At 42.1% G+C, this 23,559-nt stretch overlaps 4 pseudogenes; 2 read left to right on the top strand and 2 right to left on the bottom strand.

The window, feature by feature from the left end:
• Window positions 1–4,013: 4,013 nt before the first annotated feature.
• On the bottom strand, window positions 4,014–4,133 carry LOC134895600 (5S ribosomal RNA; annotated as a pseudogene).
• A 230-nt stretch (window positions 4,134–4,363) lies between these two features.
• Window positions 4,364–4,483, bottom strand: LOC134895921 (5S ribosomal RNA; annotated as a pseudogene).
• Window positions 4,484–6,737: 2,254 nt separating this feature from the next.
• Window positions 6,738–6,857, top strand: LOC134895920 (5S ribosomal RNA; annotated as a pseudogene).
• A 230-nt stretch (window positions 6,858–7,087) lies between these two features.
• Window positions 7,088–7,207, top strand: LOC134896780 (5S ribosomal RNA; annotated as a pseudogene).
• The last annotated feature ends 16,352 nt before the right edge of the window (window positions 7,208–23,559 follow it).

Below are 23,559 nucleotides of genomic sequence, written 5' to 3'. Positions count from 1 at the left end.
CGTCTGCTGTTCCTAGGGATGATTCTGGACACAGTACAGAAAAAGGTGTTTCTCCCGGAGGAGAAAGCCAAGGAGTGATCCGACCTAGTCAGGAACCTCCTAAGACCAGGCCAAGTGTCAGTACATCAATGCACAAGGGTCCTGGGAAAGATGGTGGCTTCTTACGAAGCGATTCCATTCGGCAGATTCCACGCAAGAACTTTTCAGTGGGATCTGCTGGACAAATGGTCCGGATCGCATCTTCAAATGCATCTGCGGATAACCCTGTCTCCAAGGACAAGGGTGTCTCTCCTGTGGTGGTTACAGAGTGCTCATCTCCTAGAGGGCCGCAGATTCAGCATTCAGGATTGGGTCCTGGTGACCACGGCTGCCAGCCTTAGAGGCTGGGGAGCAGTCACACAGGGAAGAAATTTCCAGGGCTTGTGGTCAAGCATGGAAACGTCACTTCACATAAATATCCTGGAACTAAGGGCCATTTACAATGCCCTAAGTCAGGCAAGACCTCTGCTTCAGGGTCAGCCGGTGTTGATCCAGTCGGACAACATCACGGCAGTCGCCCACGTAAACAGACAGGGCGGCACAAGAAGCAGGAGGGCAATGATGGAAGTGGCAAGGATTCTTCGCTGGGCGGAGAATCATGTGATAGCACTGTCAGCAGTGTTCATTCCGGGAGTGGACAACTGGGAAGCAGACTTCCTCAGCAGACACGATCTTCACCCGGGGGAGTGGGGACTTCACCCAGAAGTCTTCCACATGATTGTGAACCGTTGGGAAAAACCAAAGGTGGACATGATGGCGTCCCGCCTCAACAAAAAACTGGACAGATATTGCGCCAGGTCAAGGGACCCTCAGGCAATAGCTGTGGACGCTCTGGTAACACCGTGGGTGTACCAGTCAGTGTATGTGTTCCCTCCTCTTCCTCTCATACCAAAAGTACTGAGAATCATAAGAAGGAGAGGAGTAAAGACTATACTCGTGGCTCCGGATTGGCCAAGAAGGACTTGGTACCCGGAAATTCAAGAGATGCTCACGGAAGACCCGTGGCCTCTACCTCTAAAAAAGGACCTGCTCCAGCAGGGACCATGTCTGTTCCAAGACTTACCGCGGCTGCGTTTGACGGCATGGCGGTTGAACGCCGGATCCTGAAGGAAAAAGGCATGGATGAAGTCATCCCTACCCTGATCAAAGCCAGGAAGGATGTAACCATACAACATTATCACCGTATTTGGCGTAAATATGTTGCGTGGTGCGAGGCCAGGAAGGCCCCTACAGAGGAATTTCAACTGGGTCGTTTCCTGCATTTCCTGCAAACAGGACTGTCTATGGGCCTCAAATTAGGGTCCATTAAGGTTCAAATTTCGGCCCTGTCAATATTCTTCCAAAAAGAACTGGCTTCTGTTCCTGAAGTTCAGACGTTTGTCAAGGGAGTACTGCATATACAGCCTCCTTTTGTGCCTCCAGTGGCACCTTGGGATCTCAATGTAGTTTTGGGATTCCTAAAATCACATTGGTTTGAACCACTCACCACTGTGGACTTAAAATATCTCACATGGAAAGTGGTAATGCTGTTAGCCCTGGCTTCAGCCAGGCGTGTCTCAGAATTGGCGGCTTTATCCTATAAAAGCCCTTACCTAATTTCTCATACGGACAGGGCAGAATTGAGGACTCGTCCTCAATTTCTTCCTAAGGTGGTTTCAGCATTTCACTTAAACCAGCCTATTGTGGTGCCTGCGGCTACTAGGGACTTGGAGGATTCCAAGTTGCTGGACGTAGTCAGGGCCCTGAAAATATGTTTCCAGGACGGCTGGAGTCAGAAAATCTGATTCGCTGTTTATCCTGTATGCACCCAGCAAGCTGGGTGCTCCTGCTTCTAAGCAGACGATTGCTCGTTGGATTTGTAGTACAATTCAGCTTGCACATTCTGTGGCAGGCCTGCCACAGCCAAAATCTGTAAAAGCCCATTCCACACGGAAAGTGGGCTCATCTTGGGCGGCTGCCCGAGGGGTCTCGGCTTTACAACTTTGCCGAGCATCTACTTGGTCAGGGGCAAACACGTTTGCTAAATTCTACAAAATTGATACCCTGGCTGAGGAGGACCTGGAGTTCTCTCATTCGGTGCTGCAGAGTCATCCGCACTCTCCCGCCCGTTTGGGAGCTTTGGTATAATCCCCATGGTCCTTTCGGAGTCCCCAGCATCCACTAGGACGTTAGAGAAAATAAGAATTTACTTACCGATAATTCTATTTCTCATAGTCCGTAGTGGATGCTGGGCGCCCATCCCAAGTGCGGATTGTCTGCATTACTTGTACATAGTTATTGTTACAAAAATCGGGTTATTGTTGTTGTGAGCCATCTTTTCAGTGGCTCCTTCTGTTATCATGCTGTTAACTGGGTTCAGATCACAAGTTGTACGGTGTGATTGGTGTGGCTGGTATGAGTCTTACCCGGGATTCAAAATCCTTCCTTATTGTGTACGCTCGTCCGGGCACAGTATCCTAACTGAGGCTTGGAGGAGGGTCATAGGGGGAGGAGCCAGTGCACACCAGCTAGTCCTAAAGCTTTTACTTTGTGCCCAGTCTCCTGCGGAGCCGCTATTCCCCATGGTCCTTTCGGAGTCCCCAGCATCCACTACGGACTATAAGAAATAGAATTATCGGTAAGTAAATTCTTATTTTTGTAGTGAGTAATTACAGGTTGTGTCTTGTTGGCTTATTCATTCTTGTATGCATTAGTCTATGATTATCAATGCAGGAAAATAAAACTCCACTATGTGTTTGATATGGGACTACTGCCTGCAAGCATTAATATTATGGCTTCATTTTAGTTTAAAATTACTTTAATTAAAAAAAAAAAAAAGCATTCTGCAAAGAATTTTATACAGGCAGTGCTGTAAACACTGCTTCCCAACTGCAGCCCAGAACTCCAGTTACTGTCTCTCTTTAGGGGCTTATCAGGATCAGGGATAATGTGCATGGCAATGGGGGAAGTGGATACAAAAAACACAGTGAGTAAAGGGAATTTTGTTCAGAAAACAGTACTTATTGCTGTTGAAGACATTTCGTTATTATAGGGTAAATTCATATTAGCTTTGTTGCAGGTGATGTCAGGCTCAGACTGGGCCACCGGGGAGCCGATGAAATCAACGGTAGACCGTACGAATACTAGCCATGTCCTCTCTTGTGTAAGGGCGTGCCTACAAGAGTCGTATTGAGGGAAGGAGAGGTGCGCGCTGTGCTCTCCTCCCCAGCCCTCAGCCACAGAAGCAGCAGCGGGATCAGCAGCAGAGCCCAGGGGGTGGCACTGTGGGGGCAGTATCTGTGTATCTGGCACTTTGGGGGCAGTATCTGTATCTGGCAGTGTGGGGGCAGAACTGCACTACTGGTGGCATATGTGTATCTGACACTGATGGGGGCGTATTTATCTGGTACTAATGGGCGCGTATGTGTATCTTGCACTGTGGGGGCATATGTGTATCTGGCACTGCACTACTGGGGGCGTATGTGTATCTGGCACTCTACTAGGGTCATTATGTGTTTCTGGCACTATACTGGGTCATTATGTGTATCTACTGTTATCTCCTGGTGTACAGAAAAAAGGTGTTAGAAAGTAGACTCTTTTTTGGGAGCACTCAAATTCAGAGGGTGGAAATATAATTAATTAATAAATTGATACTGGTAAAACCATTTTTATTAGATTATACATTAAAAGATTTTTTTAGGAGTATTTGCGTGAAAAATTAAAGGCTTTGCGAAAATATAAAACACATTATAATTGGTACGTGATATCCGCATCACAGTGTATCGGTTGCCGGAAATTAATGACTGTGGTTACAGAGTTCATACATCATTGCACATTAAGATTTTTGTAATGTATGACCATCATTTATTCAGCAAGTATCCATTGTGGATTACAGTAAATGCTGAGAATTAAATCATAGGTCATATGAGAGTCAGGTGCCCCGTAGTATGTATATATGTAAATGTATATGGGTGACACTTTATAGGGGAGTCAATTTTTTGCAGTACCAGGGTGTTCAGAGGTGGTCTCCCATCCTAGTACTAACCCGGCCTTTCACTGCTTAGCTTCCAAGGTCAGAAGAGATTGGGCATCTCCAGTGATGTATGACCGCAAATATTGTACTCTCCCTCTAAGATCACCAAAAAGGTGTGCAGCCACTTTGTCATGTGACCCTTTTGCTTGGCAGTCACAATTAAGATATAAGTGTATTGACAGCCTATTTTTGTGACAAGGGTTACACAATATGAACAAATTGGGCTTGCTTATTCATTAATGCAAACCGATTTTGTAGGAGTTCCAAAATGCCCAATGTTTTGGGTGTGGATGGCACTATAGGGTAGTCAAATTGTTGCAGTACCTGGGTGTTCAAAGGTGGTCACCCATCCTTTTACTAACCCGGCCTTTCACTGCTTAGCTTCCAAGGTCGGAAGAGATTGGGCATTTCCAGTGAGGTATGACCGCAAATATTGTACTCACCCTCCTGAATCATCCAAAAATTAAATTATAATTGTCAAAAAGTAGCAAGTTATATATACGGTGCAATGAAAAATTGGGATAATATGTAGCCACCTGGCTTATACACCCTGTAACAATCAGCCACAGGTAACAATATACACATGAGTGAAGGTCTATTGTGTGGGTATGATTTCTAAACACCACACAATGTCCACAATTAGGACTGGCCCATCACTCCAGAAAAAGCCCTAAGAACGCCAAAAACGGTCGGACCACAAATAATAATTTTATAGGTGCAGGATATAATTATGCTGCACAAAGATAGGTTAATTTGTGGTATACCCTGTTTGCACTGGACCAAGCAATAGATTAGAGGTGCCTGATGCATAGAACCTCCAATGACTACCTGCATATATTGTGGAAAAGCAGGCTAGAAATAAGTGCTTGTTATTTGTTTGCACATGTGTTGCTGTGCTTAAGCATAATAAGTTCAAAGTTCTGAGCATTTACTGCAATTAGCCATTCTTGTATTTCAAAAAGAGAAGAAAACACAGTCAGTGATAATTATAGAATTGATATCAGCTTGCTATTGATGTCTATAGCCAATGAGGATTTTCCCAATTATAAGCCTTGATACTGGAGGTATACAATCCATATGGTATTACTAATTGGGACAATTGATCCTATGTTGTTCTTTAGCATAGTATGATGATACGACTGATAATTGTAATGTCACTTCTGGTGGCTGCTGTTAATTCACAGAGAAGAAGGAAGAAAGAAAAGAGAAGAATGAAGAGAGAAAAAAAGTTTTTAGCTGACAGGCTCTTGTCAGTGCAAATTGCAGTGAAAGGAGTGCAGGGTATACGATACCAGCTCCGGTCTAGGTAGTGTCCCTGTTGGACCCGACTCCTGCCGTGCCCGTACTCCTCAGGTTTCAGGGGCTGCAGTGGCGTGTGGTCGAGGTCTCCTCGTTCAGAGGACGGAGCTTACGGCCGTTTCCATGGAGATCGTCCTCGGGATTCCGGCTAGTGCGGTCACGTGTGCGCATCACGTGATCGCTGTACTTCCTCCTGACGTACGTTTCGCATTCAGTGCTTGTTCACAGGACGTGCTGTATTAGCAGAGAGTTACAGTTTAAAAACTGTAACTCTCTGCTAATACAGCACGTCCTGTGAACAAGCACTGAATGCGAAACGTACGTCAGGAGGAAGTACAGCGATCACGTGATGCGCACACGTGACCGCACTAGCCGGAATCCCGAGGACGATCACCATGGAAACGGCCGTAAGCTCCGTCCTCTGAACGAGGAGACCTCGACCACATGCCACTGCAGCCCCTGAAACCTGAGGAGTACGGGCACGGCAGGAGTTGGGTCCAACAGGGACACTACCTAGACCGGAGCTGGTATCGTATACCCTGCACTCCTTTCACTGCAATTTGCACTGACAAGAGCCTGTCAGCTAAAAACTTTTTTTCTCTCTTCATTCTTCTCTTTTCTTTCTTCCTTCTTCTCTGTGAATTAACAGCAGCCACCAGAAGTGACATTACAATTATCAGTCGTATCATCATACTATGCTAAAGAACAACATAGGATCAATTGTCCCAATTAGTAATACCATATGGATTGTATACCTCCAGTATCAAGGCTTATAATTGGGAAAATCCTCATTGGCTATAGACATCAATAGCAAGCTGATATCAATTCTATAATTATCACTGACTGTGTTTTCTTCTCTTTTTGAAATACAAGAATGGCTAATTGCAGTAAATGCTCAGAACTTTGAACTTATTATGCTTAAGCACAGCAACACATGTGCAAACAAATAACAAGCACTTATTTCTAGCCTGCTTTTCCACAATATATGCAGGTAGTCATTGGAGGTTCTATGCATCAGGCACCTCTAATCTATTGCTTGGTCCAGTGCAAACAGGGTATACCACAAATTAACCTATCTTTGTGCAGCATAATTATATCCTGCACCTATAAAATTATTATTTGTGGTCCGACCGTTTTTGGCATTCTTAGGGCTTTTTCTGGAGTGATGGGCCAGTCCTAATTGTGGACATTGTGTGGTGTTTAGAAATCATACCCACACAATAGACCTTCACTCATGTGTATATTGTTACCTGTGGCTGAATGTTACAGGGTGTATAAGCCAGGTGGCTACATATTATCCCAATTTTTCATTGCACCGTATATATAACTTGCTACTTTTTGACAATTATAATTTAATTTTTGGATGATTCAGGAGGGTGAGTACAATATTTGCGGTCATACCTCACTGGAAATGCCCAATCTCTTCCGACCTTGGAAGCTAAGCAGTGAAAGGCCGGGTTAGTAAAAGGATGGGTGACCACCTTTGAACACCCAGGTACTGCAACAATTTGACTACCCTATAGTACCATCCACACCCAAAACATTGGGCATTTTGGAACTCCTACAAAATCGGTTTGCATTAATGAATAAGCAAGCCCAATTTGATCATATTGTGTAACCCTTGTCACAAAAATAGGCTGTCAATACACTTATATCTTAATTGTGACTGCCAAGCAAAAGGGTCACATGACAAAGTGGCTGCACACCTTTTTGGTGATCTTAGAGGGAGAGTACAATATTTGCGGTCATACATCACAGGAGATGCCCAATCTCTTCTGACCTTGGAAGCTAAGCAGTGAAAGGCCGGGTTAGTACTAGGATGGGAGACCACCTCTGAACACCCTGGTACTGCAAAAAATTGACTCCCCTATAAAGTGTCACCCATATACATTTACATATATACATACTACGGGGCACCTGACTCTCATATGACCTATGATTTAATTCTCAGCATTTACTGTAATCCACAATGGATACTTGCTGAATAAATGATGGTCATACATTACAAAAATCTTAATGTGCAATGATGTATGAACTCTGTAACCACAGTCATTAATTTCCGGCAACCGATACACTGTGATACGGATATCACGTACCAATTATAATGTGTTTTATATTTTCGCAAAGCCTTTAATTTTTCACGCAAATACTCCTAAAAAAATCTTTTAATGTATAATCTAATAAAAATGGTTTTACCAGTATCAATTTATTAATTAATTATATTTTCACCCTCTGAAGTTGAGTGCTCCCAAAAAAAGAGTCTACTTTCTAACACTTTTTTTCTGTACTGCTTTACATTGACTCTGGGGAGCACCACTGAAAGCAACAATAGTTGGGGCTAGGATTAACTATTCATACCCCTAGTTGCTATATCTAGAAGCAATTCGAGATAATTCAGTTTTTCAGAGGCTACTAATTATAATAATAATCTATCTGAGGACTTGTGCGGTTCCCAAAACTCCCTTTTTTTCACATCTCCTGGTGTACCTCAGGCATATATACTACTTTTCACTTCCAGTTTAACTGAGGCACATATACTACTGTTCTCTCCGGTGTAACTCAGGCACGTATACTACTGTTCTCTCCTGGTGTAACCAGGGACATATACTACTGTTCTCTCTGGGTGTAACCCAGGCATATACACAACAGCCTGAAGTTGGCAGCAAGGTAGAGCTCTTTTTCTTTATATACTATGCTAGGTGGCGCCTATTATGTCTGGCCACTCCTCTTGTGTCACATGGCCACACCCCTTCAAGCATATGGCAACGCCCCTTAGTGGGCCACTGTGATTACATTTCCCTGGTGGGCCCTTCATGCCCCAGTCTGACACTGGGTGATGGTGTTTATTGTTCGTAAAGCCACAGCTTTAAAACATATTAAGAAGCAATGGCTATGACTCTCATATAGAAAGTAAAAACAGAAAGACTTATGGTATGTGTTCAAGGGCTAAATTTACTAACTTTTGAATTTTGTATTTGTTTTGAAACCGTTGCACAGTGCCAGTGATTTGGCTGTTAAAGACGATAGTTTACTTTCCAGCAGCTTGGAGGGTGTAAATGAAATTACCGCTGACGATAAAAAAAAAAAAAAAAAAGGATACATGGCCCAGTGCAAATTAGTATTAGGCCATTCCTGGTTTCCCTTGCTTGTATGTATCAGAGAAATAAAGTAAACAACAATGCCAGTGTTTTTAGTAAACAAGTAGCCTGTATGTTATTACTAATTAACAGTGTCGCTGTATCATCATTATTATTATTATTAATTAATAACGCTACAATATGTTTTATATCAATAGTAGTGCCCCTATATAGGTATTACTTACTATTGGTCTATTGGTGCCCCCACATGATTAGTAGTATCATATTAGAATGAATACTGAGTAGTTTGTTGGAAGTGTGTGGTTATAGCTTACTGGACCTGATTTATGTCTGTAAGCAAAGCTAAAAAGCACACAACTGGGAAAAACCATGTTGCACTGCAGGTAGGACAGATGTAACATGTGCAGAGTGATTTAGATTTGGGTGGGATGTGTTTAAATTGAAATCTAAATTGCAGTGCAAACAAAAAGTTGTCCAACATTTGTGGGCTACATGCAAAAGCAGCAAGTATTTACCATGCACAGAAACAATATAATCCACCCAAATCTAAAGGCCCATACAGACTTGCTGATAAAATGAGCGACGTCGCTCATTTTCCCCCTTCCTGAGCGACGTCGCTCATTTTATCGGCAAGTGTGTATGCCGCCAGCGACGACCGATGTGCAGCCCCGCGAGTCAGCAACGATCCTCTGTCATCAGTGCATGCATGCAGGATCTGGACTGTCGTACATGACCTGCATGCAGGGCTGGCGGAGACGTGACGTCACTGAGCGATATGAGCGGTCATATCTTCAGTGTGTACAGTCGGCCGCCGACCGACCGGCCGGCCCGGGAGGGGGAAACATTAGACGACGTCGCTCACAGACCGACATCGTCTAATGTGTACGGACCTTATGTCTCTCTGCACATGTTACATCTGTCCAACCTGCAGTGCAGTATGATTTTGCCCAGTTGTGTGTTTTTTTGCTTTGCTTATAAACCTGAATCAGGCCCATTGGTACTTTGTTACTTTGTTATAATTTCTTATCTTCATCAGTAGCTCATTGTTGTTGTTTTAATGCATACACTTCCCCAGTCTTATTTACTTTATTTTGTTAACCCAGTGGCTATTATACGATGTTATTGTTTCTGTTTACTCTATAAGGTATAATTTGGTTACCAGTTGTTTTTGGCATACTGATTGTATCCTGTTCCACACACTGCAGTTTGGTGTTACATTTGCTTTTTAGTAACTTTTCATTATATCACTGCACATTGTTGGTATTATTTGTTAATATTACATTCTGGTTTTAATGATACTGTACTTAGAATAGCCACTGAACATGCCAAAGATGACTACCTTGTTTTCTGTAATAGTGTAATAAAGTAAAGTACTTTAAGTCCTATTAGATAATAATAATAATAATAATAATAATAATAATAATATTCTATATTTTTATTTAAATGTTAATATAATGACATTCTAGTTATTTTGGTTTATTTTATATTTAATATTTTAGATACCACATGCCTAAAGCTCTATGTCAAACACAGAAATGCTTAGCTGCACTAAAATAATCATTATACTGCTGATAATAAGAAAATATTTCCATTCAAAAGGTTACTGAACTGTAATGATTCATTCTGCTTTACCTTATTACAGACTACAAGGGCAGAGGTGTCTGTGGAAAACATTACATAAATAACACATTGTGAATGATGAGTCTCTTCACCAATTAAGTGCCCTTGTAATCATTCTAATTACAACCCATCACACATCTTGATTATCCGTTTTAAACTTCATGTAAATCTCGGGAAATCATGTTTTTTAATACAGTATTTTTTTATTACTATTCTTTTTATGTTAATGTTAAAACATATCTTATGTTAATACATATCTTTTTTATGTTAATATATATATATATATATATATATATATATATATTAAACCATAGCTTAAGGTATTAACATCTCTGCAATGTTTTTCTGAATGATTAACACATTCAGAATTTTTATAAGTCCAGCATAGAAATGCATTTTTTTCGCTTATTTTATATGATGCTTCAACTACTGTATACGCAATGAAAATTATATATTTTAGAAATTCATTTTGCTGTGCTATGCGATTCACAGCTATTATTGGGCTGCAATGAATTAGAAATCCTAACAAATATTTCACTATTTCTACTAATCTGTTTAGAGAGCCATATCTTTCTAACTTCATCTATGTTATCTTCTATTTCGAAGACATCACATTCATTTTGCAGCTCTTAAAGAATTGGAATTCAGGGGAGGAAAAGAAATCAGTCAGTCTCCTGTAGCTGTATCGATCCATCCATTGTCAATGATGACAAATATAACATGACTATATCATATAAAAGTTTCAGTTGTAGATTTGATTCTCTAGTTTTATGATAGAGTATTAATATCTCAGTGATGCCTTAAAAATATTTTTCAAGCATAAACTACTTTACAATTTTATAAAACAAAAAGGCTACATTTTAGTGGGAACTAAATCAATAAAATTGTCTTTATACTGTCTGTGATTTAAAGTCCTACAAATCAGAATTTGTATTTAAAAAAAATACCTGTATATTACAGATACAACAACAATAATCCAGCATGGTTGGTTCCGGCACTGCGCCAGATTACATATTTTGCAGGATTATTGGTGGTATCGGCAGCATCCTGACTCTCTCCCCCTCACCACAGTATAAATCTACCTCAATTCCCCGGCAGCCTCAACCCCCCTGCAGCCTATCTAAGCCCTCCTGCAGTCTAACTAAACCCTCCTGCAGCCTAACTAATACCTCCAGCAGCATAAATAACCCCACCAGCAGCCTAGCTTTTGCTGGCGTATGATGTGTCTGGATTAAAAGAGGTGACGGACCATCATGTGATGGATAAATGATGTCGTACCTGTATTATGACTGGATATTGAACCTTTAGTTATACATTTACATACTAATATGGATGGAGCGTGAAAGATTGATTATGAATTTTTCTCAAGCCAAACATATTTGTAGAAAACATAGAGCAGTTAAATACACAAAATGATGCCAAAACAGTTTACTTAGTGACATCACATTATGTCAAAATTAAAATAGATATTAAACATCAGAACCTAATAACATCAACTAAGGAATAAATATCATACCTCCCAACCTGACCCTCTCCAAGAGGGACAGAATGCTCTACTTCTGAACTTCCCTCTTAATGTACGATTGCCCTCACATGTGGGGAAACACCTTTGTCATCCATTGACCTGTTCAACACAGGTGACAGCAATCCTAAATTAAGAGGAAAGTCCAGGAGCAAAGCATTTTGTCCCTCCTGGAGAGGGTCATGTTGGGAAGTATGAAATATTACAATATCATCATGGTATAGAGAACTTGAAAATAACACACTCTCAATAGAGTACTGACAAGAAAAGGATAACAATATAAAACTAACATCATTAGTAGTAATGTTTTAAAAGTTATATTGCACGCACCATGCTCCTTGTGACTTGTCTACTGCGCATGCACAAATCTTTGGGAAAATGGCAGCTATGTCATTTTACTATTCATTTCTGAATTACCCAATTATGGAGAGGTAACTATAATGTGTAGGGGCAGAACATGCAATGTGGGCACCTCCAGAACCCAGGGATCTCTGTGCACCACACAACCTGCACCAGTTTTAGATAAATCCATGGCTACAGCTGTCATGACTGCACTGCTTGATTATCAATAAACACTCCAGTGCAGGCTGTCTCTCATTGGTTTAAAAAGCATATTGGGCTCAAGAGCTTTGCTTCATTTGTGCTTCACTGCTTCAAGATATGCTTGCATTGATCTGCTTTTATGTTTTGTTTGCCTCCTGTTTTGACCTCAAAATTGTTTTGACTGTGAACTCTTCCTTATGCTTTCTGTACCTTGTTATATGTGAAACATTTCTTCAAATAATTTTGTACACTGCATTGTCAGACAGTATCTTGGTTAATCTCTCTGTTATACAGTAATAATTACAGTCCGTCAAAATGACAGAACAACATAACAGTAATTCCAGCACCGGCATCTGTGCTTGGCCGGATGGAGCAGCACTTGAATTGCTCTGTCGGGTGTTATCTAGTGGTCACCGGCACACAATACACTTGAATTCCCACCATAGAGGTGAGGAGCAATGTTAGCCTTTTATTATATAGGATATTTATGTGTGTACCATTGTATTTTGCTACTGTGAATAATGTGTCAGTGTTAACAAGTTAAAATTACACTGGCCTTCAACTCCTTTTATATGAAATACATTTACTTCTATGAAATCTATCTATTATGCAACCCACCTCCTAATGCTTGGGATTTATGAGCTACCAATAGGATGTGTGCCTCCAACTAGGTACATATGATTTACAATGTAAATGTGGGGACTACTTGGGAAATCCCACAAGACTATGAGGTATGAAAGTATTCTGTATTTAATTGTGTAATGCAACTATCTTCACATTATGAACATCACACATAATGCAGTCCACTCCCCTCATATAACTGTTACCCATATGAATACTTCAGTGGCCTACCAGAACAAATAGTTATATTTTACATCAACGTATTTCCAAATGTACCATAAAGCTGGAGAGTCCCCGAATGTAGGCAATAATTTACAAATAGTTTAGTGCTCTTCAACCTTCATAACTAACATAGACACAGGTACATGAATAGCGTAACTGGTACAGTGTACATAAACTTAGGAAATTCAACAATAAAGATACTTACCATGTGCACAAGTATCTGTAGGGAATTATCTCTCTCTCTCTCTCTCTATATATATATATATATATATATATATCTATCTATATATATATATATCTATATATATATATATATATATATATAGTTGTGCTCATAAGTTTACATACCCTAGCAGAATTGGTGATTTACTGGCCATTTGTTAGAGAATATGAATGATAACTCACAAACTTTTCTTTCACTCATAGTTAGTTGTTGGGTGAAGCTATTTATTGTCAAACAACTGTGTTTACTATTTTTAAATCATAATGACAACAGAAACTACCCAAATGACCCTGATCAAAAGTTTACATACCCTGGAGATTTTGGCCTGATAACATGCACACAAGTTGACACAAATGGGTTTGAATGGCTACTAAAGGTAACCATCCTCACCTGTGATCTGTTTGCTTATAATCCGTGTGTGTGTATAAAAGGTCAGTGAGTTTCTGGACTCCTGAAAGACCCTTGCATCTTTCATCCAGTGCTGCACTGACGTGTCTTGATTCTGAGTCATGGGGAAAGCAAAAGAATTGTCAAAGGATCTGCAGGAAAAGGTAATTTAACTGTATAAAACAGGAAAGGAATATAAAAAGATATCCAAGCAATTGAGAATGTCAATCAGCAGTGTTCAAACTCAATTAAGAAGTGGAAAATTAGGGATTCTGTGGAAACCAAATCACGGTAAGTTAGACCAACAAAAATTTCAGCCACAACTGCCAGGAAAATTGTTCGGGATGCAAAGAAAAATCCACAAATAACTTCAGCTGAAATACAGGACTCTCTGAAAAAAAGTGGTGTGGTTGTTTCAAGATGCACAATAAGGAGGCATTTGAAGAAAAATGGTCTGCATGGTCGAGTCGCCAGAAGAAAGCCATTACTACACAAATGCCACAAAGCATCCCGCTTACAATACTCCAAACAGCACAGAGACAAGCCTCAAAACTTCTGGAACAAAGTCATTTGGAGTGATGAGACCAAAATTTAACTTTTTGGCCACAACTATAAACGTTACATTTGGAGAGGTGTCAACAAGGCCTATGATGAAAGGTACACCATTCCTACTGTAAAACACGGAGGTGGATCGCTGATGTTTGGGGATGTGTGAGCTACAAAGGCACTGGAAACTTGGTCAAAATTGATGACAAGATGAATGCAGCATGTTATCAGAAAATACTGGAGGAAAATTTGCACTCATCAGCCCGGAAGCTGACCATGGGACGTACTTGGACGTTCCAACATGACAATGATCCAAAACACAAGGCCAAGTCAACCTGTCATTGGCTACAGCAGAATAAAGTGAAGGTTCAGGAGTGGCCATCTCAGTCTCCTGATCTCAATATCATTGAGCCACTATGGGGAGATCGCAAACGTGCAGTTCATGCAAGATAGCCCAAGAATTTACAGGAACTGGAGGCTTTTTGCCAAGAAGAATGGGCAGCTTTACCATCTGAGAAAATAAAGAGCCTCATCCACAACTACCACAAAAGACTTCAAGCTGTCATTGATGTTAAAGGGGGCTATACATGGTATTAAGAACTGGGGTGTGTAAACTTTTGATCAGGGTCATTTGGGTAGTGATAAAGCTAAATATTTATCGTATATATAACCCTTTATGAGGTCTAAGAACACTGTACGCTGTTTACTTAAGAAGTACCGTAAGGGTACGCAAGTTGCGTAACGATCGCTCAGCCGTAGGCGAGACGCTCAAGCGTCACGTTCGCTCACGGCCCAGAGATCACAGACAAGCACGCTATTGGCTATGACTAACGTAATGATTCGCTATGGCGTAACGGACGCTCGAGACCACGAGGAGATCACCAGCGGCGCAGACGCTCACAACGCAAAACCTTTATATCTATACCCTTAACAATGAAATACACAGTAAACCTTAATGTAGAGACAAAGTGTAAGTGCAACCTTGTGTAACCTGATTAACTACAAAGCTGTTTGAGCGTCACCGACGCTCAGAGAATTCTTAACACTATGAGAAAATACACAGATACTTGTTTAGGGTCCAAAGCCTATTAAATGTATTATAACTAATATACTTGTAAAAAGGAATCACAGTACAAATGATACACTACAACATAAGAGAGACTTCCTAACCAAATAACTACACTATAAATACAATACAATACAATCTAATCAAGGGAAAATACGAGAGAAAGAGTAGAGAGAGAGAGAGAGAGATGAGAGAAATGGCTCACAGTAAGACAATATGATTACGGAGAAAAACTTACGCACAAGGGGAAACGATCGCATGCGCCTGGACATCCAGCACCCGATTTTCAGCAATGAGAACCGTTGAAGAGTGAGAGCTGGATGTGGTCGGCCTGCCTATTTATGCCCCACACACAATGCAATCTAATGGTCCTTACAATCTGATCGTCCATTGGACACAGGAATTCGGCTTCGCATTATAACAAAAGGTCATAGGTTAATTCATACAGGTGGGCTGTGACGATTTCCAACTGCTCAGGTGGGAGGGAAACTGGGTTTCCCGCCGCATGGGTAATAAAGTGCAAATAAAGTAAATGTTCATAAACTTCTTATGTCCATAACTATTCGCACAAGCGATTGATCTGCTTCAAGCCAACACCGGAATATTTCTAATTAAATATTCTTCCGATGGATACTAAACACCACTGTATTACTCCTGTCTGACCCTTCGTATCAAACAAAGAGGGATTCCTCTGTTCATAAACATTCTATATTAACCAAACTTTCAGAATCTATCAAAGGGACCATGATCTACAAAATACATTATTACTGAAAATATGTTACGATTGAGTCGCACGCTACAACCACATAAACTCTACCGTAAATACGCATACCATGCGCCTGCGGGTGCCCGCGACTGTGAGTATGCGCACGTACGGGAGAGCGTACGCATGCGCAGCACGGACCTGTGTGAGGTGCAAATATGGTAGTGTGCATAGAGATATTTTTCTGACTTTGACAGTCCACCCTTTGGCAGTCAATAATAACTGCCACTTCCTGAAAACATTTCAAAAGGAGAAAAATATATGTCAGGGGTTAATTCATTTCCATGGTTGGGTGAGGGAGGAGAGAGGAGTAGGTGTGAAGAGGGTATGACCTAGTGTGATAGCAGAAGCATGTGTGTATGAGTCCATGTTTGGGGGGGTCATGTATCATCGTGCCGTACGTGTTGTAAATCAAGCTTCGAGGTATTGCGAAGTATACATTTGAATTCCTTCTTATCCTGTGGTACAGGTCTGTGGATGGGCTGTCAAACTTTACCGAGCTCTTTTCGGATTTTGAACAAAATGGGGAGCACATTTTAGTTGATGATACATGAATGGGGGGATATGTGATTGCTGATATCTGTGCCTGTATTCCCTATACTATGTGTGTTATTACCTGAGGGTTGTAGAGATGAAGATGAAGAATACTTATGGAAAATGCAATGATATTCTATGTCAGGTAAATGTACATCTGTCGTCGAAGTTTTGTTCGGTATCAGTTGAAAGTCGTCTTCTTTGCGCTGTTTTGCTCATTAAGCGTGAGCAATAAGCTTTGTCAATGCCATTAGATTTACAAAAAATGTTGGGCTAGCGTAATTTTAAGAATTCTAGGGAAACTGGGGATCCATGGCAAAGTTCATCAAGTGTCCATATCTCAAGTGGTCAAAACTTCGTCTTTGGTCCATCCGTTGTCTGTATAGCGTCTCATCAACTTCCTCGTCCAAGGGGGTCTTGTTATCTTGGAGAAAAACCAGAAAAACAGGTGAAAGAAACGGACCGTAGAAATCGCATTTTCATCACATCATTGTTTCTATCATTGGGTCGTAAATCAAATCCAGGTTAATTACAGTTTCCTCACTCCTCAAACTCATCACTCTTGTACTTTGTTTGCACCTCATTAAAGCCTGCCCGCATCTAAATATCAATCCAATAGATATAACAACACCTAAAATACATAGGAGAAACTTTCCAACATCCATTATGACTCCTTGAGCCCAGTCTCCCAAACCGGAGAACCAATTTCGCGGGTTCAACCATGACACCCAACCAGTCAGCTCATTACCTACAGCAGCAAGAGTGAGATTGTGTTTTCGGCGAAATTCCCACTTTAATTGGAGAATATCGTCCATCTTTTGGTCTATGACCTCTACCGGATCCTCGGTGCTATTCGTGATATACGTGCAACACTTCACGCCGTACTGTGTTGCCAATGTAACACAATATCCACCTGTCACTGCTGTGAGGTAATTAAGAACCATTCTATGCTGTACCAGTTCTGTTTTATAAGCTTGAAGTTCTCTTCCAGTGTATCTAAACGTGTCATCATACATTTCAGTGATATTATCTAACAAATTGGCGAGTGCGGAAATGTATCTATAATTCATCACTCCTCGAGCGGTGCGAGTGAAATCTAACGCCACCAGAACCTGAATCCCGGTGGATTCATGGATCAGATCAGAGGCCGGATGCTCTAACCTTTCTGACAGTTGTCTTTTAACTCGGTGCTCGTAATGAGTGTGAGTATAAGGAGCTTGGGCACCACGGTGTATGTCTTTCATTTTGTCATGTGTTACAGTCATCACTTCAGGCAATACTTTTCCAATATAACACAATCCCTCAGAGTTTGGGGCAAGCCACTTGTACGCCTTTCTCCCGCATATGAAATATGCATCATCGGGGAGAACATATGGGACAGAGAAAGACATTACCATATTACACACCTTCCAGGTGAAATCTCCTAGCCCTAATTCTTCCATCTGCTTAATGCACGTATCAGGTTGTACGATATGTGCACAGTATCCTGGTGATACTTCTCCAACTCTAGTAATCCTATTTCCTAAGGTGTATCTATACCGGAAAGATTTTCCTCTACTGGCTATGTGGCGTACAAGCTCTGTATCTGTAGGCATTCTATCTGCTCTATGTGAAAAGGTCATGGTGTGGTTACTCCATGACACTTCCCAATTTCCCGGCTTTCTGGGATTGGAGATGTTGAAACATAATAGGGACCTATCCACGTGGTATTGGTGGAGCTTCAAACTAGGAGGGCTGGAGATATTAAACCTCCGGTCCACCGGTCTCCCACCATTTAACTCAAATACCTCCCCTATCGTTAAAGGAAATGGTACTAGCCCTGATTTGCTATGACCCTGAGGTACTTGAGAGCATACCCAACAATCTGTTTTGTTTAATACGTTACCCACTAAGGAGTGATAGTCACTCAATGGATGCCGGTCCATATGGATATTAAAACTGGATTGGCATTTCTTTATGCACCCATCCTCAATGACATTGTTACAGAGCCTACAGATACAGTTTTCTTCAGCTAACAATCCGTCACAATTTCTTCTAAGATCAATGCTATCGGATCGTTTTCTGATACTCGCCTTTGCTTGTTGGTTAGGTTGATCTTGGAAAACTACGCCTCCATCTTTATCATCAGAACCCATTCCAGAACCTCTATCGACCTCCATGGTACTCTCGCCGGAACAGACTGCTCTGGTTAACATCATGGTCAACAGGAAAATCCGGATCACAGTCTCTTGGGGCAAGTCCATCTTTGAGGAGGAGATGAAGAAGAATGAGAAGGAGGAAAAATACATTTGAGGGAGAGGGGATGGGAAGTGGAGAAAAACAATAAAAGGGAGTGGGGAGTCGACAACAGCTCTCGGTCTTCAAGGCTCAGGTGCCGCCTCAGTCCTCCTGGAACAGACACTCCAGTGATACAACCTCTACCGTCTGTTCCTTATCACGGGACTTCTCTGGATCAGCAACCTTCTTGCAGTGGGATGAATGGACCCAAGTCTCTCTCTCAGCAACCTTCAATGCTGTAGTGCTAGTCAATAAGACCTGGTATGGTCCTTCCCATCTGTCAATAAGGCAACCTGAGCGTAGGAAATTTCGTATCATTACATAATCCCCAGGTTCAATGTCATGACAATTACTATCAGGTAGATCAGGAATCACCAACTTCAGATTATCATTTTGATTCCTTAACTGTTTACTCATGTTAATCAAGTACTTTACAGTCACTTCATTGTTACATTTCAAATCATCCTGAGGGTTAATCATGACATGCGGCTGTCGACCAAACAAGATTTCAAAAGGGGACAGATTAAGAGGGGACCTGGGAGTGGTTCTGATACTGTACAATACAATGGGTAAAGCTTCTGGCCATGTCAATCCTGTCTCTGCCATCACTTTACTCAATTTATTTTTAATAGTGCTGTTCACTCTTTCGACCTTCGCACTCGCCTGTGGGCGGTACGGAGTGTGCAGCTTGCTATCAATTCCCATCAACTTACACATTCCTTGAAAGACATCACCTGTAAAATGGGTACCCCTATCACTTTCGATTATTCTAGGGATACCATATCTACATACAAATTCCTGCACAATTTTCTTAGCTGTAAACATAGCGGTATTTGTAGCTGCAGGAAATGCTTCGACCCAATTTGAGAAAACATCTATACAAACAAGTACATATTTCAAATTCCGACAAGGGGGTAATTGAATGAAGTCAATTTGTATTACCTGGAAAGGGCCGCCGGCAGGTGGGATATGGGATGGTTCTGTAGGTATTGCCTTTCCAATATTCTTTCTCAGACAGGTAAGGCATGACATTGCTCTTTTACTCGCATGAGAGGAGAATCCTGGGGCGCACCAATAGGCTCTTACCAATTTGCACATCCCTTCCTTGCCTAGATGAGTCAGCCCGTGAGCTGCTTCAGCCAGACATGGAAGATATGCTCTGGGGGCCACTGGTTTACCATGTCCATCCGTCCAGAGTCCTGAGGACTCTTGGCTACATCCCTTTGCCTTCCAGACTGCCTTTTCCTGTGTGGAACACAAATTTTGCATTTCACACAACTTCTGTGTGTTAATGGTATTAAATACCATCAATTGTGTGGTGTCTGTCTGTATGGGGGTAGCAGCTGCTAACTTAGCAGCTTCGTCTGCTCGGCTGTTACCAAGTGATACCGGGTCTTGGCTATATGTGTGTGCTTTACACTTGATAACAGCCACTCTGTCGGGTTCCTGTATCGCTGTTAGAAGCCTTTTTATGTGAGCTGCATGCGCTACCGGTGTACCAGCTGCCGTCATGAAATTTCTGAGGCGCCATAGGGCTCCGAAATCATGGACTACCCCGAATGCGTATCTAGAATCGGTGTAGATATTGGCTGACTTACCCTTAGCCAATTCACATGCTCTGGTTAGGGCGACCAGTTCAGCAACCTGGGCTGAGTGAGGTGGGCCTAGCGGTTCCGCTTCTATGGTGTCTTGGTCATCTACGACTGCGTATCCAGTACACAAGTCTCCCGAGTCTGACTGTCTGTGACAACTACCGTCCGTGTAGAACGTGAGTTCTGCATCTTCCAGTGGGTTGTCACTGATGTCAGGCCTTGCAGTAAAATTTTGGGTCAAATATTCCATACAATCATGTGTATCTTCCTTTGTATTGAATCCTCCTTCCCCAGCACTCTCACCTTCCACCCTTTGTGCCTGACCAGGCACACCTGGGAGATATGTTGCAGGATTTAATGCACTGCATCTCCTTATGGTGATGTTTACGGGGGCCATTAGTGCCAATTCCCATCTTGTAAACCTCGCTGATGAGACGTGTCTGGTTTGGGCAGAATTCAGTAAGGCTGATACTGCATGTGGCGTATGGATTGTGAGGTTGTGGCCTAGCACGACGTCTTCGCTTTTTGTCACTAGCAATGCTATCGCAGCAACGCTTCGCAAGCATGTGGGGAGGGATCGCGCTACCGTGTCTAGCTGAGCGCTGTAGTATGCAACTGGCCTGCTGGCATCACCGTGTTTTTGGGTTAGTACACCTGCTGCGCAACCAGCACTTTCTGTTCCGTATAGTTCAAAGGGTTTCCCATAGTCTGGCATACCTAGCGCTGGCGCCTGCGTTAGGCACTGTTTGAGTCTCTCAAATGCTGTTTCGGATTCGTCTGTATGCAAAATCCTATCAGGTTTGTTTGAGGAGACCATTTCCTGCAAAGGTAGCGCCAATATGGAAAACCCTGGGATCCAATTACGGCAATACCCACACATTCCTAAAAACGTTCTGATCTGTTGCTGGGTTTGTGGTAGAGTCATGTCTCTAATTGCTTGGATTCTATCAGCGGTCAGGTGTCTCAGTCCTTGTGTTAGACAGTGTCCCAAATATTTTACCTTAGTTTGGCATAATTGCAACTTGTCTTTGGACACCTTGTGTCCGGTGTCTGAAAGATGAAACAGGAGCTGTTTCGTATCCTTCAGAGATGCTTCCAGTGAATCTGAACACAGTAATAAATCGTCCACATACTGTATCAATACTGATCCACTGTCTGGTTGGAAAGACTGTAAACAATCATGCAAAGCCTGAGAAAATATACTTGGACTATCTATGAAACCTTGGGGCAATCGAGTCCACGTGTATTGGACTCCTCTGTATGTGAATGCAAACAAATATTGGCTGTCAGGGTGCAGAGGTACCGAAAAGAAAGTGGAGCAGAGGTCAATAACAGTGAAAAATTTGGCAGTGGGAGGGATTTGCATTAGGATGACAGCTGGATTTGGCACTACGGGGAACTGACTCTCAACTATTTTGTTAATCCCCCTTAGATCCTGTACTAGCCTGTAACCCCTCCCCCCACTCTTCTTAACAGGGAAGATGGGACTATTGGCAGTGCTGGACGTTCTTACCAGAATGCCCTGTTGTAGCAAGCGCTCTATTACTGGGTAAACTCCTAACTCCACCTCTGGCTTCAGAGGATATTGTGGGATTTTTGGAGCTATCCTACCATCTTTTACTTGTACCACTACTGGAGCTACGTTTGCCATTAATCCAGTGTCCTGTCCGTCTTTTGTCCAAAGTGACTCTGGTATCTGAGATGTCATCTCTTCTATTTGGGATGGATTCCTATTTGTCATAATGGTATGTGACATTAATTTTGATGGGGAGTCTAACATGTCTCGCACTTCCTGAGCGTGTTTCTCAGGTATGTCCAAGAATACACCTTCAGGAGTACAATAAATGACGCACCCCATTTTACACAGTAAGTCCCTTCCCAGGAGATTGGTTGGTGCCGATGCAGCCAGCAAAAAGGAATGCTTGGTATGCAAAGGCCCTATTGTAATCTCGGCTGGTTTGCTAACAGGGTAGTCCTGGACTACTCCTGTTACTCCCATGGCTGGAATTGTCCTACCAGTGGTTCTCATGCCCACTGTCGAATTTATCACTGACTTGGCCGCCCCTGTGTCTACAAGAAAGTTTAAAGTTTTACCAGCTACATTGATTGCGACCTCGGGTTCACTTTCAAGGTTGGCAATTAATTTTACTGGCTGCAGATTACAGGTATGGCCACACCCCTATTGGGTATGGTGACCTCCCTGAATCCCGCTGGCAGCAACTACTTGTGAGGGAGATAGTTGGGAACTACCAGAGGCATGCCAGTCTCTGTTTGGGGGATATCTTTTTGTTTCCCCTGTATGTGGCTCATAACTCCGTTTCTGCGGACCTTGCTCCCAATGTCGTGTGTCGTGTCGTTGTCTAGGGGTTTGGTATGAGTTTCGTGGATTCTTTAATCTACAATCTCGTGCCATGTGTCCCTGTTTGTGACAAGAATAACAAGTAACCATACTTGACTTACCCACAGGATTTGGTGATACAAACAAAGGCTGCCTTGTGGTCAGAGCCTGTATACTTACTGACATTAATTTGTCACCTTGTTGTTCCCTGTGTCTGGTGATGTTTCTGTCGTGATCAATAGCAGCCTCTCTCAAAGTAGCCACAGACAGACCTCGCCAACATGGTTGCGTGGTCTGTACCCTAGTCTTCAATGACTCTTTTAAACCATCCATCAGTACCGATACTGCTACTTCCCGATGGTTTGTGTCTGTTTTAATGTCCTCTATACCTGTGTATTTTGCCATTTCTAATAATGCTCTGTGAAAATACTCTGCAGCTGTCTCTGACTCCTTCTGTTTAATGGAGAATATCTTATTCCATTTAGCTACTGCTGGGAAATACTCTTTTAGCTGCAAGTTTATTCTTTTCACATTATCTTGGTTGTACACATCTGTAAGAGGTACATCATGATCTAGTCCGCAATCAGCTAAAAATTGAGTTGTGTCGACATTTGAGGGTAAACATGCTCTCAGCAATATCTGCCAGTCTTTATTGTTGGGCTCTACAGTGTTACCTAAGTCTCTGATGTATTTTTGACTGGCAACTAAGTCTTTTCTAGGGTCAGGAAATTCAGACACTATGGTCCTTAATTCCATTCGGGAAAATGGAGTATACATGGCAATGTTCCTAATGGGAGTGGCTCCTGATGCGTCTGTTTTCCCATTTGGCACTGCTATTACTCTAACAGGTGTAATTC

Source organism: Pseudophryne corroboree, chromosome 3 (genome assembly GCF_028390025.1).
Source record: "Pseudophryne corroboree isolate aPseCor3 chromosome 3, aPseCor3.hap2, whole genome shotgun sequence".
Lineage (NCBI taxonomy): Eukaryota > Metazoa > Chordata > Amphibia > Anura > Myobatrachidae > Pseudophryne > Pseudophryne corroboree.
The sequence above is the reverse complement of the archived record's forward strand: the minus strand, read 5'-3'. Positions and strand labels throughout refer to the sequence as shown.